Source organism: Embiotoca jacksoni, unplaced genomic scaffold, assembly GCF_022577435.1.
Source record: "Embiotoca jacksoni isolate LCO1_2020_lvr unplaced genomic scaffold, fEmbJac1.0.p SCAF_5, whole genome shotgun sequence".
Classification (NCBI taxonomy): Eukaryota; Metazoa; Chordata; class Actinopteri; family Embiotocidae; genus Embiotoca; species Embiotoca jacksoni.
In genome coordinates this window covers 7,447,926-7,460,537 of record NW_027185403.1, presented here as the reverse complement: position 1 = coordinate 7,460,537, position 12,612 = coordinate 7,447,926, and the positions used below count along the sequence as shown (strand labels likewise).

Here is a 12,612-nt window from a genome sequence, read left to right as displayed (position 1 = left end):
ACCCGGCGACAGATGAGTGGCGGACGCGCAAGAGCTTTCAGCTCGACCGCTTTACTCAGCGGCGCCACGTTTCGCGGAAGCGTTCCCTTTCGCCGCTTCTCCTTTTAAAAAGTTTAGCTCCCGTGGAATCTTTTTTTTTTCTTCTTCTTCTTCTTCTTCCTCGGGATAATAATGAAATGGAGAGTGACAGAAAATAATTGGAAGGGATATTAAAGTGTTGGTGGTCTGAAGGGAGAGAAAGCTCGTCAGCCGTATTTGAGCTTTAGCATACCACCAGGAGGCAACAAGTACGTCACATCTTACTGAATTTAAAATGACTTCTGTCTGTTATCACACAGGCATACAAAAACACACACACATATACGCTCTCTCTCAGACACGCGCACACGCACACACGCACACACGCACACAAAGGACTCTAGGGATCCTCTTCCAACGGTATAAGTGCCAAGTTCAACCTAGCGAGAGTTATAGTGACCTATCTAAGAGTGCCTTCTGGTGGATTGCTGTGTGCGCGCGCGTGTGTGTGTGTGTGTGTGTGTGTGTGTGTGTGAGAGTGCGTGCGCGCGTGTAAATGTAAGAGTGTGCGAGGATGTCCGGCCCGTAAATCAGCCCATCTGCAGGTACTTCCTGTGCATACCTCATTCTGAGCGAGAGACAGAAAGAGATGGAGAGAGAGAGAGAGAGAGATACGGAAACACCCTCAATCATATTTAATGGTATTATTTACCTACATACTGTCATGAGACGATGTGTATGCATGTCACTGCGCGTGGAAATGTGTGTGTTGCTGAGAGATGGGGTATATCATTGCATCTCCTGGCACATAATATTGCCGGCAGATGGGTGTGTAGTTTTTTTTTCTGAGCAGATAAATTTGATGCATTCCTCCTGCACTGACGGAGAAGAGCGTTAGGCTGATGTAACGGGCCGGTATTAGAGCTGCTTATGATTCATTCAGACACCGGCCGGGTCACATCGTCCAATGCTGATGTGACGGAGGCTGCACTCTCATCGCAGCTGCAAAAATATGTTTTTTCTTTCTTTATTTTTTTTTTATAAATATTATTGCTTTATTGCAGATGGCTGAGCAGAGAAATCGTTCCAGTGTGGTGTGGGAGGATTTGACTCACAGCTCCAGGGGTGTCAGTCTGTAAAACCTGTAATGAAAACCTGCCTCACCCTGCCTTAAGGAGCTGCCTACCCGCCTAGACGCTTTCATCTGTGTGCTTGTCGCCGGCTTTCCTGTCACCCGTGGTCTAATTGCGGCAGCTGAAGGCTCTTCTGTCCTGCCGGGGAAAACACGCTGAAAGAAACAGTGAATCATTTCACGTGTGAATTTCTGTTTTGCCTTAAAATGGTCACGCTTTAATTGAAAGATCGTTTTGGGTAGCAGCAGCAGCTTGAGTCTGTAAATAAGAATCATTAAACCTGCATATTTGCCTAACCCTGAATGGAGATGTAGCGAGTGGGTGAAGTGGCAGGACTCAGGCTCACGGCACTGTGAATATATATTCAGCACCAAGGGCCGCAGCCCTCAGAGAGATAATACAGTTTATTTACCGCTTATGCATAAAAATCTGTGTGCTGTCTCTGTAGCCCACAGTGTGAGGCCTGACTGTTTTAATTATTAGCTGCTGTGTTTAAAATGAAGCCGCCAGCATTTTCATTATTCGCACCATATTTATGCAAAACATCTTCTCTCTCGGTGTCGTGTGTGTGTGTGCGTGCGCGCGTGTGTGTGTGTGTGTGTGTGTGTGTGTGTGTGTGTGCGCGCGCGTGTGCGTCTGCCCATCTTTCCCTTTTCTACTCCTGTCTCTTATCCCTACTGCTGTCCTCCCTTTTCACCTCGTCTGCTCCACTCTTTAGTCAGTCCCGAACCCGCTTCCTCCCCCTCCTCTTCCTCCTCCTCCTCCTCCTCCTCCTCCCCCTACTCTCTCCAGCAGCGCTCTCTCTCAAAGTCTCGTTTACTCCCTCCTCTGCTGTTCATTCCCTATTTGGAAACTGGTTTCCTCCAGGGCAAAAACTCTATAGCTCACTTTGTCTCCCTGTCCGCTTCCATCTATGCTCCCCTCCTTCCATCTTTTCCTCTTTATCCTCTTTCTTTCCCTACTTTTTCATCTTCTCTCGCGCTGACAATGGGGTTCCAGGACCTATCCATTGAAATTTCCCATTTGCACTGCTTTGCCTCTCTGGCTTATCACCGCTGGAGTTTTTGTGCAGGCCTTCACCGTTCAGAAGAAGAAGAAGGGGGAGGAGAGGGGTGGGGGGGGAGTACGTAGAGGGAAAGAAAGGAAACACAGCAAGAAACACTCACCTCACACATATGCACACAGATACAGGTAGTCGGTTAGGATTTAATGTAGCGCGTTTTATTTTGATTGGTCTTGCTTTGGTCATTTTCATGACAATACATCAGAGTTACACTCATAGTAAGAGCCTGCGTCTAAAAGAAGCGCTCAGCAATTTAAATGATATTAACAGTTACAGTGAGGGAAAACTTCCCCTGAATATTAGAAACTTTGATATCCAGTCGATAAATTAGATGATGTTCCAGTGTAACAATTATTGCACAGAAATGGCTGCTGACGTATCAAAAGTTGGAAATTTAGGGATGAGCACTGCTTCTAAGGACAGCAACTGTCCCATGAAGCTTAAATATAAAGAGCTGTTGTGGAGAAATTAGGTAATCAGACGTTGCGGGTGAGACAATATTCTGGCTCCCAAATTAGATTCGGCTGATTTTACTTATAGTCAAACACAAGTATTACTGAAAAAGCTGTTCCAAAAGAGCATGAGAGCAAAAGAGCGGAAGTAGAACCAAAATCAACAGAATCACTCGGCGGGAAACCTTTTGCTGATAAGTGCTGTCAAAAATTTTCTATTTTGTCCTGGGTTGTATCATTAAAGATTTGAACTCTATTAATATTATCACTATTGTATAATTGTTATATTTCAATTAATTTTGTTTCTGTCTGCATCTCCCACAGTTCTTTGTCATTCCCAGTTTTAAATCTATTTGGTAATCTCAGGGTGTTCTTTAGCTCAGTTACTCTAATCCTCTCTTAATTCATATTTGGATAAATATCAACATCAACTAATATGAAAGAGGATACTTAGCTAACATAATAATAATGTTACTCATCTCTTTAAAAAGCAATAATGTGACGGAGGTAAAAAATTAAAAAAAAAAAAAAAAAAAAAAAAGAGGTTAAAGAAAGGAATTGGAGAATAGGAGATTGACAAAGACAGAAAAAGAGACACAAAAGCCTGGGACTGGGTATTGTTCAGAAATTACTGGTAACAATATATTCACTTTAATACCTATTCCTGGAGGATGCTTTTTTTTTTTTGTCAAATCACTTTTATAAAGTTTATTTTAAGAAAACCAAAATTACATTACACATTTCATGACAGATCTTTAGTTCTCATGTAGTTTGGAGGGGGTAGTGTAACCCGGGTTGTTTTCTGCAGCTACAATTAACAGATGTTCCCTAAACGCCTCGCACGCTATCAGCGTACGCAAGCTAGGCGACCGCACACACAGAAGCCTGCAGTTACTGAGATTTACAAGAGATTTGTTTGACAAGAGTAAAATAAGGCGTTCTAACGTCGAGATTTCAACTAAACAGGCGGAAGCCGAAGTGCCGAAGCACAGGTCACAAACGGTTAATGCTGTGGCTGACAGATGCTGATGAGATTTATTCCTGCATAAACATAGCAGAGGTTTTGCGTTTTAAAATTGAAAACGTGTTCGTGTGGATGGAGCCTGGGTATCACAATTTAGTACCAACTGGCATTTGTTTGACGGTAGATAGTACCAGAGCAATTAGGTCGACGCCAATCAAGCATCGAAGGTTCTTATCGAGCGCTTCACATGTCGAACATTGAAGGAACAGAACTGGAAAGTTAAGAGCAAAAAAAAAAAAAAAAAAAAAAATCTAAGATCTAAATGGAGAAAATAAGAATAACAAACAGGAAGAGAAGGTGTTGAAGGATGTCAGGAAAAAAAAAAAAAAGTTTAAAAAATACCTTTTTTAAATAACCTACACACATAACACCTTCCAGCATCCTGAAGTTGTCGCCTTACTGCACAAGAACATTCAGAGATAATTGACCTCGACACCGTTTTGAGTGCGAGAAGTGAGATGGAGGGGAAACAGGGAGAGACGGGGAGCAGAGACGGTTCAACGGCGTGAACTGCCACAGAGAGTTAGTGGGAGGCTTGTGTTGTCACAGTGCATAATGGTGTTTCTATCATTATCGGCGGCTCGGTGAACAAAAGAACAGGGAGCCGGCGTGGCTGCGTGTCAGTGAGAGAAAGTCAATGCGAGTTCACGGGTCAAAAGAGCAAGAAAACGTGTGCGGGCGAGTAACTGGGAGGGTGACTGCGTCCGTGTTTATTTCTGTCAGGGTGGAAGAGATGTGGAGCGCTCTTGCGTGTGCGTGGATTTGTGTTTCGGAGGCGTCCATTTTATGGGAACAGCTGCCGATCGAGGCTGGTGACTCGCAAACCGCTCAGGAACGGATCGAGCCTTAAGATGCTGATAACACCAAAATGTTACCGACTGCGTTCAACGCATTTGTCCTGACATTTATCAGCGTCGTTGTGTTTTTTGGTTGTTTTTTTTTGCCCCCCCCCCTCCACATGCGCAACAACAAAATAGTGTCATTTTTAGAGCAGCGCCTCACTTTGCAGTAATATATGAAGGGGTTCAGTGCTCACCTTAAATGGAAAAAAAAAAAAAAGCCAGCTCCACAAAAGAATGACATTTGGCTGTGGATTACGTTCTGCAACTATAATAAGATATAAAAATGAACACGGTTTTGTAACATAAAATGGATCAAATATAGGATAAAAGTGAGAGGAACATTACTACGTCACTTTCAAGTGTAAGCTATTGCACCGCTGTGCAAAAGTATTACACTTGGATCTCTCTAAATACATTTGTTCCATTTCTGAGTGACTGGGACAAAGTCATGTGGAGATTAATGCTTAACTTACTAGAGGGCTTGTTGTGCATATTTATTTTATTATTATTTTCTGCTCCAATTCTGGATGATGCGTTAAGCAGCTCCTGTTTAGCCCCTTGCGAGTCCACATTTCATCCAATCAGATTATCAGGGACGCCCACTTTGCTTTGCAGACGGCCAACCGTGGACTTGTTTTCTGAACGGAATCATTGCAATGTCAATAGTTTGAGGGATACGGTTGACAATATCTTATCTATCTCCTGCAAATCCCGTAAAACGACCAAAGCCAACAAATCACATTCCTGTCTTGACATGTAATTACATTCAATTTGGAGATACCTGCATCTAAAATGAATCTAAAGTGCAACAACGCTCCACAGAAGCAATACATTTAATGTTGTTTATTTTAACTGCATAAAATAATCACCCGAAACGAGTCCACGTGCACGATTTACTCCAGAGAGTTAGAGATGGCTCATGGTTCTCAAATTTATAGTCATGAAAATAAATACCTGAATAATTTGTGCAACTATTGTCTGGTCCTATTTCCTTTGTTTTGCATAACTACCACCAGAAGGTGGCGGTGATGCATCGCAAAGCTGTTTGCCAACTGCCATTAACGAGAAAGCCACGTGAGCCAGTGGGGTCTTCGATTTTTCGGTGCAAACAGCGGAAACATCCAAGAACAACTAAAGCCGTCAAAACGTGCCGCGCGGAACACGTTCATAAGAATAAACAAAAAGCCAGGTGCAGTGCAAACTCGCAGAGCTACACAATACAACGTGACACCATACAATACCGTACGATATCATTCATCGTCCCCACGGGGAAATTCTTTTTGGGCAAATGTTGCTGCATTTCATAGAATTCTGCATTTTGGACATAAAAAAAAAACCAAACAAACATACATTTGTCAGATGCGCAGAGTAAACGTCGGTCCTCGTCTCAAAGATGAAGCTGAAGACATGCTTCACGTCAGCTTTGTCAAAGGTGAGCGGTTCCAAAGTTGGGTGGCATTTGTTGAGCCTGAGTTTACAGCGTAAGGCTATTTTAATAATAGCACAACAAGTGCCCCAATATCAAACAGTATTTCTGCTTAAAATGCCTGTTGTAGTTCGACTCGCGCTTTCTAAAATGAAATGATTAGTATTAGTATCTTCAGTAGAAACAAAAAGGTCACAAAGAAGCAAAGAGATTAGAAAAAAAACCCACATTGGTTTAGTTGGTTTCTTTGGGATGTGTTGATACAAAACAAATGTGAAAAATTCCAGCCTTTAACTAACTGATGATGAGTCCACGTATAGAAACTAAAATAAAAACCAACCCTCCGGTGTGTGCGCATTACAACTGAGTGTCAAATTGATGCTGGATGAGGGGGAAAAAAAAAAAAAAAAACCCACGCCACTGTATTGAGCTCTCCCTCCCCTCAGATCTATGCTGATTATCCCGGCTCTGTCGCTCTCCTTCTCTAGCCCCCTCCCTCTCGCGCTAAATGGAAGCTGTGTGTTGCTGCCTTAGAAAACTAGTCACATCCCTCTCGCTCTTCGTTTTTTACCCGCTCTTAGAGTCTCTCTCTCTCTCTCTCTCCCTTCTTTTTCCCACCTCTACCTTTTCTCTCCGTCTATCCTTGACATGATCTCTCTCGCTGTCTTTCTCTCCGCTCCCTCCGGCCTTCGTTCCGTCCACGCCGACACCCTCCGCTGATTCTGCCGGAGTCGTCGTGGCCTTCAGAGCCTGACAAGAATTCTGTGGCTGCGAGAGTGTGTGTGTGTGTGTGTGTGTGTGTGTGTGTGTGTGTGTGTGTGTGTGTGTGTGTGTGTGTGTGTGTGTGAGTGTGTGTGTGTGTGTATATCCGTGTCTTCAAGCATAGATGAAATATGAGCTGTTAAATATGAATGGTGGGTTATGTTCTGATGCCGTGCAGTCGTGAAAAAATGCAACCACATGTATGCACGCACACACACACACACCCACACCCACACACACCCATACCCACACACGATAAGTAACGGCAGAGCTTCTGTGGTATTATTCTGCATCGCATTTGCTCTCCATTCGTCTGTGATACTTGCCACAAACACACACACGCACACACACACACGCACACACACACACACACACGCACACGCACACGCACACACACACACACACACACACACGGAGGCAGGCCCTGGATTCAGGCTTCACTGACTTTAAACCTTGCTCAGGCTGACAGTAATTTCTGCCTCCAAATTACATTCCAATGGCTTCATAAATCTGCTGCCTCCTCCTCTGCCTCTTTCTCTTAACCCCCCACCCCACCCTCCCCCCTCAGTCTTCCTGCCTCTGCTTCTCTATCTTCTCGGCCGTCCCTCCTTCTTTTACTCCAGCCTCACTTCATTTTTCCTGTGTGAACCTCTAACCTGCCTCCCTCTCCCTCTCTCTCTCTCCCTCTCACCGCCTCTATTTCACCATCTCTCTTTCTCTTTCTCCTTCCTCCCCTATCACTTGTTTCCTCGTTTCCCCGCACTCCTCCTTCTCTGCCGCTCGCTCAGTAAATGAGAAACAGGGAGTCAGAGATGGGGAGGTTACGTGTGCGGGGTAGTTAAACAGTCACACTCTCGCACACACATAAATCCATACAGACCGCACGCACACGCCAACACAAACACAGATATAACACGCTCTCGCAAACGTGGCCACACACACACACACACACACACACACACACACACACACACACACACACACACACACACACACACACACACACACACACACACAGCGCGCAGCCACAATCAAACATCATAAACAGCACATTACTCTGTAATTGAAAGACAAGCACTTGTGCTGCCATATTTGCCGTGCCTCGAAATTGACTTGTGCGGGCGCACGCACACGTGTGCGCCCGTTTTGGACGCGTGCGCGCGTTCTTTTAATGAGAGTGTTCATTTTACAGATAGCGCCTTGAGGTGAAATAATTGCCAATGTTGGGCCCTGACGGCCGGTCCAAGTGTTCTCAGGCCAGTTGTCTTTATGGGCCACGGCGGTCTGCGAACACACCCCTCATCCTCCTCACCAGAGCTTTAACGGCTGCTCTGCCGCGGCCGACACACACACACACACACACGCACACACAGATGTAATATGCATAAGCACGCAATGTCGATACCAAGTTACGCATTAATACAAAACACACACACACACACACACACACAACACACACACACACACACACACACACTCGCGCGCCGAGACGGAGGCCAGCAGAGAACAATAGGCCGTCTGACAATGGGGCTCAGAGGAATTCTCTCCTCCATGTTAATATTCAGCAGAGTGGATGTGGAGAGAGTGTGTGTGTCAGCAGGGACGCATGCTCATCAACCTCGCTAACACTGGGGTTAGGCAGCCACATGATTACAAAGTACTCAGACTTTGGTCCCCAGCCCCGAAACTATTAATCCCTAACTCCTACTCCCTTCACTTCTCGCATCCTCGCTCCCTACAGCGCAGAGCGAGCCCGCTGCCAAGTATCACAGCTGTCACTTTTTCTTTCCTTTCCATTTTCCGAATTATTACGTTTAGCGCAATGAAGCAAAGGCTGGGATAGAAATGGAGATTTGATGTTGTCAATTCCCTGCTTTCCCCTCACGACAGCGTGTCAAATTTGTGATAAATGCACCTAGAAGGTCATCCAGAGGAGGATTTTTTATTTTATTTTTTTTTTGGGGAGGGAGAGGGGGGGCATACAAGATGTTATTTTTCCTGGTAGTCATTTGATGAAAAAGGCAAAACCAGTCTTTGTTGGTTGGTTGTTTAACGAAAAGCTTCTCAGTCCCAAGCCTGTCATTTCCTCTTGTACAGCCTTGCGTCAGAACAAAGACATATGCCTCCGACAAACACTGGTAGTGCCACTCTTTATACCTGCCATCTGTAAATCCTGCACGGCGACCGCTAACGACGCACACATGAACGCGCCGGCCCACATTTGTGCGCATATGTTGCCGCCATCTGCAATTCCGCACGAACACGAATCGCTAAACGGCACACATTCGTTGCATCCGCACAAATTTCCGCGCAGCAGATTTGTGGCACGGAAAGGACGGCCGGCTTTATTTTGGCATGTCGCAGTCTTCGGCTGCAGAGGCGTAATCTCTGCACGCTCGTGTTTGTTTGTTGTTGTATCGTCGGTTTTACCCAGTTGTATTATTGCTGGCCTCCTCTATCCGTCTCCCCGATCGAGCGGAGAGGAATAAAATGCTAATATCTCGTCATTACTGTACAAAGGGGGAGAGCGAAACAAAAACAGCGAGCTCCTCCGAAGCCGGAGTGAAAGCCTTTGCATGCTGCCGCCGTGTGCCTGCGGGGCGACACGGTTGTCATTGACTGGCTCAAAAGAGCAGAGTGATTTCTGTTCTCTCCCCCCCCCCCCCCCCCCCACACACATCCCCCCAGACCCCCCATCCCCCCCCCACCCCACATCCCCCTCCCCGAGGAACGAGACTCTCTCTGTGGTCTCTGTTATGCAGAAAAGAAAAGAAACAAACAACAACAACAACAACAAAAAACACCCCAGCTACAACAGAAAAGACGCGCCGTAAAGGCTCCGTCGGAAATGTTTCCGACCTCGCGGGTCAACCGTCCAACGTATTGGGATCTGCTCTTTTCATTATTTGCTCCGTCTCCTCACCGGCGGTGTGAGAGTTATCAACAACAACAACAAAAACAAGCAGTATGACGAGGAGAGATAAGATAACGGAATCGGTTACTTCCTGTCCTCAATATCAGGAAAGGAACTCATTTGACAGTTTTTCTTTCCACCTACGTGACTCCGACGAACGACACGAACACCTGTTGGTGAAGACCTGGACGAATCCGAGACAAACTCTCGTCTCGGCACGTCCACACTCGGCAATATCGCATTTCTTTGAGAAATATCCATTCATCAGATGAAAAACGACCAATACGTTGTTCTAAAAGCCCGATTTTTACACATTGGAAGTGCACCTCCGGTCCAACTCAAAGCCCACGAACACAAAGATACTGAATGTGCTTTCATAAACAACTAAGAAAAACAAAACAAATATTCACGTTTCATAAGCATAGGAAAAGGGAATTATCATCATGTCAGTTAAAAGAAAAAGACTTGTTGACCAAATAACCCGACAGACGCCGTCAGCGCGGCTCTCGTCTGTTCTTTTCTTCTGTATTTAAACACAGACAACGACCAGGAGTAAAATACTGACGTTCCAGGTCAGATTCGTCTACCTGCCTTAAAGCCTTTGAGTTTTTCTGCAGCGTGTTGTCTGGATATCATGTAAATAACTGTGGCGCGAAGACACTCGTTTAATATTTCTAATGTTTTTTTGTTTTTTTTTTAGAAACTGTGTCTCATTACATCAAAGGAATGAAAAATGTATAAAAGAGGCAATAAACTAGGAGAGCACTCGCGGCTCTTTGTGAGCCGCCGAAAGACATCCGGCTCCGCGTCAGGGTTGTGTCCATCCACCTTTGCTTCGGTATTGTGAAAGTTGTTTCTTGGAGGTCGACCCGCGTACTCAGACGTCGGATGAGTGCTGATTAGCGACACAGATGGCATTTCCTTTGAAAAGGGCTGCGATTGCTTCGAGGACGCTCTGAGATGCAGCGAGGGCTGAAAGAAGTCGGTAACTTTCTCTTAACGTCCTTCGCAAACGCTCTTCCTAAACGAACAGCGTCCAGCAACGGTCCCCCCCCCCCCCCGACTCCCCGCTCCGCAACGCGCTCCCTGATTCTCCCCATTTCCGCCATCTCCTCCTCCCCGTCGCGCTCCCCCGAGCCGGGCTTGCTTCTTTTAACATCCATCGCAAAAGCTTTTAAGGACAGACTTGACACGACGCAGATAGGAGTTTTACACGTCGACGTCTAACGGGCGACGGCGGCGAGCTGCGGGAACGCTGCTGATGTTCAATAGTCGCTCCTTGTCCGACGCGGGCGGGCGTTTTGCCGGCGGTGGGCAGAGGAGGAGCGCGGAGTATGAGGGCGGTTGGACCAGACAAACCAATTACAGGGTCTCCCTTTTTAAAACGACAGCTCCTGTTATTAAAGGTGACGTGTGCCGTTTAGACATGACTGATGACATCCAATTCGTCTTCCATTTGAATTATTTAATTTTGAAGCCGCTCGAAAGCCTAAAATACAAACACGAGAGCGTCCGGTTATTCTGAAGCATTGGACGTCAATCAGTGTATTACACGCGGGCGACAAGGAGCGCGGCACCGCGTGCAAAGCGCCGTACACATCTCACGCTACCCTTGAACGGACCGATATCTCGTTTCCCCTTAAGCGCCAATCGCAAAGTCGGCGCTTTACGCAAACGCCGCCTGCTCAACGTTCTGTCCCACGTCGAGCTGTTTCCGTTACGCACGTCGGCCACACTCTGCACGTATAAATCTGACATAAATCAGTTTACCAGCGACAAAACTGGATATCAGTCTGGGGCCCCGTTTCATAAAAAGGACAGTCCGTCTCGCCGCGCAGTGGCCGACTTCATCCCGCGCCTCTCCGTCCGTGGAAGCCGTTACGACACCGAGACTGAAACCAAAAGGAGCCGCCGCCGCGAGTTTCGGCTTCACGGTGCAGTTCAGGCCTCGTCAGCGCCCTTCAAGGACGCGCACGGGCACGGGCGCAAGCCTGTCGACCAACTCCTTCTCGGCTCCGGCGCGTGTCCTCCGAAAACCCAAAATGAGGACGGCTTTATTTGTCTCTAATCGAGTTTAAGGAAGCTGCATGATCATTTCCCAGTTGGCTATGTAGTCTACTTACTCTGGGATGAAGTGAACAGGCGAATGTGAGCAGCGGAGCAGTTAATGGCCTTGATGAATCTGTCTCTGTACGCTCGGTACGCCTGATGAAAACCTTATATTTCTAAAGCCGGAGTTCACTGGGGGGGGGGGGGGTTTGATTCCGCACATGAGATACAGGCACTTAGCGCGCGGTGGTTAATGAAAGCTCCAAAGCTTTGTGTAAAGATATATAAAAAAAAAAAACACCAAAAAAAAAAAACCCCACATATAAAACATGGAAGTTACCTTAATGGGAGGTTTGTGTCCGCTGGGAGCTTAGTGTTGCGCATATGCAGTGTTGACCTTCAGGAAGTATTTTCACGAGGTACTTAATTTTAAAAGGTATAACCGTTCTGGTGGGGATAATTATTTAGCCCGTTCGTTTTAGTATTCCATATTGTGCCAAATCTGGAAACCCGACATCACGTCTTGGCACCGTTTAAACGATGCTGGTTAAAAAAAAAAAAAATTGAAGATAGAATTCAAAGGCATTTCATTTACCGCATATTGAGCATATTTTTTATTTACAAATACATGCGAGCTCCTCTGCCCATGTTTGAATATTTTTGCAATAAAATCTATCAAATGTGAGGAAATCATCATGATTGGCATGCGAGATTACGGAACTGATTATTTTATTAGCCAATATATTTATTTCCACTCAACTTTAAAACTTAGTTCAAATGAATAATAGACAATACAAGTTAACTCTAAACTGAGAGGCTTTTTAAAAAAAAATTATATTATATATATTATACAAGTGAAAACGTTAAACTTGTCTTTGGTATCTCAAACAGCTCAGTAAAATCTTAAAACCAATGACACAAATTCTTTT

At 45.6% G+C, this 12,612-nt stretch overlaps 2 protein-coding genes across 4 annotated transcripts in view; one reads left to right on the top strand and one right to left on the bottom strand.

Annotated features, from left to right (window-relative positions):
* The window catches only part of macrod1 (mono-ADP ribosylhydrolase 1), a 114,885-nt gene that overhangs the window by 69,188 nt on the left and 33,085 nt on the right, over nucleotides 1-12,612 (bottom strand). The window lies entirely within an intron of this gene.
* The window catches only part of flrt1b (fibronectin leucine rich transmembrane protein 1b), a 33,130-nt gene that overhangs the window by 10,398 nt on the left and 10,120 nt on the right, over nucleotides 1-12,612 (top strand).